The 2,500-nt window shown below is 48.6% G+C and overlaps 1 non-coding gene across 1 annotated transcript; it reads left to right on the top strand.

Moving 5' to 3' along the window:
- The first annotated feature begins 1,090 nt into the window (after nucleotides 1–1,090).
- Nucleotides 1,091–1,245, top strand: LOC143219971 (5.8S ribosomal RNA). Its single transcript, XR_013011522.1, has one exon. It is a non-coding gene; the product is annotated as a 5.8S ribosomal RNA (ribosomal RNA).
- The last annotated feature ends 1,255 nt before the right edge of the window (nucleotides 1,246–2,500 follow it).

The raw sequence follows: 2,500 nt of genomic DNA, 5'->3' as shown, positions 1-2,500 counted from the left end.
GTGTGGCCCAATAGTGCGCACCGCGAGAGCGTGGGACGAATGACCGCTGCCAGAGCCGACTGTGAGTCCCGCTCTCTATTTGTATCGGGTTCGCGTATAACCAAGAGCACGAAACGTTGCTGCGCCGCACGCGGTGTTCGTTGACGACGGAACGTATATTTATTATAATATTATACATTCGCCAGAGCGGACCGGCTCGTGATGCTCGCTTTTGTAAAGCAGTCGTGAGTCTGACACCCTACTCCGTGCGTGTGGCCCAATAGTGCGCATCGCGAGAGCTTGGGACGAATGACCGCTGCCAGAGCCGGCTGTGAGTCCGCTAATCTGTCGAATAAAATAAAAATATGGTAATATCGTTCCGACGAAAAACGGTGTTCCGAGAGGACCGGCCGTGACGCTCGCTATAAAGCCTATGGCGCGATTATTCCCGACGACACCCTACTCTCTGTGTGGCCCAATAGTGCGCGCAGACGAGTTTGGGACGAGAACGGGGATCGCGCCTACGGCCAGAGCCGGCTCGCGAGTCCGCTTGTATCGGAATTTATCGTTGCCTCGAGCACACACAACATTTTATGGAAATGTGTTTTATACGGGAAGTGGACCGGCTCGTGAAGCTCGCTTTTAAAGCAGTCGTGAGTCTGACACCCTACTCCGTGCGTGTGGCCCAATAGTGCGCATCGCGAGAGCTTGGGACGAATGACCGCTGCCAGAGCCGGCTGTGAAGTCCTCCGTTCTCACATCATTCCAAATGAAATGGAAGTGAAGAGGAGAGGAATATTATTACATCTCTGGATCCAGTATCGGGTTGTCTTACGATCCCCGTCGTTTTCAGAGAATATATATTCATCTCCGCGTTTTCCACGTTAACGGTTTTTCAATGTACTGTTCGCCCGGCCGTCGGATACGTGTTGCGTATCTGACGGTTTTTTTTTTCCGTTTCCACGGACGACGATAGTGTCGTCCTTAAAACGACGCCTGAACGAATCTCCTTCGCGCGCTGGTTGGAGCGTTCAGGTACAATGCGTTCTTACGAACCGCAGAACAAGAGACATATACATATATTGATTTGTAAATCAAAAATATATACGATTACCCTGAACGGTGGATCACTTGGCTCGTGGGTCGATGAAGAACGCAGCTAATTGCGCGTCAACGTGTGAACTGCAGGACACATGAACATCGACATTTCGAACGCACATTGCGGTCCACGGATACAATTCCTGGACCACGCCTGGCTGAGGGTCGTTTACGTAACCATAAACTGCTTGCGTTGCTCTTGTAAGTCCCCGCCGTCGCTTACCTCTCCAAATATATTTTTGGAGGGCGCCAAAGAGCGTTTCGGAGTCGGGTTGCAAAGATGCTACGTACGAGCGAATGATGGGCGTTTCGTCGGCGTTTGTCGCGGTTCTGTGAAAATTGCCAATTTTTGCATTGCGTCTTATAAACACATACAAATATATATATATCTAGTTTCCACGAGAGGCGAAGTAGGGATTGGTATTTCTTACGTTCGGACTTGCGTGAGTGTTTTTACGGTGTCGTGAGTCGTATTGAAAATACGACCGCCCGTAAGGCACCGCTTCGACGAGGATCTCCAAATCTCTCACCTTCTCTGCGAAACGATTCGCCTTGCGGAAAGAAGCGTTTCCACTCATGAACATTTAACGCGCTCCCGACGTCGCCTGAAATGATGCGTATATACGAAAGAGGTATATTTACAAGAGTCTCGCGAGACTACAGAGATGGACACACAAATTATAAAAGAAAGAAAGAATACTGTGTGGCACACAGAGTGTGTGTGGTGTGGCAATGTTAAGCCCCAGGGAGAGAATATGCCTGTGCGTGGATGAGTTTCTTAACTCTACGTTATAATTGCCATACGGCGGAGGGTCGTCGTTGCCGGCGATTTCGACAAACACACATTCCTTTTCGAGTCTTCGAGGGAAGAGACGAAAGAGATCTCTCGTTCTATCGCGAACGCTTTGATGATCGATGGACAGCGGAGCAAAGCGCAGCAATGTGCGGGATGAGCACGTCGTACTTGATCGGGTCGGAATTATTCCCCGTCGTCGACGTGTCCTCGCTAATCTGTGCGATTGCCATTCCATCGCCACGTTCGCGTTGAATCGTATTGATGACGGCCTATGAGCGTCTTGAGATCTTACTCTCTTTCTCTCGTGTCTCTAATTTGGTTTTGCGTTTGATCGATGATAAATCGTTTCGTGCGCAACGTTTCTGTACCCCCGTGGTTTTTGGTTCAATTATATAGAAGTAGAGAGAAAAAGAAATCCCACCGGGTTATATGTATTATTATTTTTTTTTTTTAATAATATGTATACTCCTCTATTGGCGAGGCTTATTTCGAACTTGATTGTCACACGACGCAAAAGACACACTTGTGTGTTCACGCACGGAACAGCACCGCGGAGAGAGAAAAGGTATATCCAATGATGAAAACCTTTATGTCGGTCGCCCCATGTCTTTTCTTTTCTTCATTGTC

The sequence above is a fragment of the Lasioglossum baleicum genome, unplaced genomic scaffold (assembly GCF_051020765.1).
Source record: "Lasioglossum baleicum unplaced genomic scaffold, iyLasBale1 scaffold0112, whole genome shotgun sequence".
Classification (NCBI taxonomy): domain Eukaryota; kingdom Metazoa; phylum Arthropoda; class Insecta; order Hymenoptera; family Halictidae; genus Lasioglossum; species Lasioglossum baleicum.
Note: the sequence above shows the minus strand (reverse complement) of the source record. Positions and strands in the feature narration are given on the sequence as shown.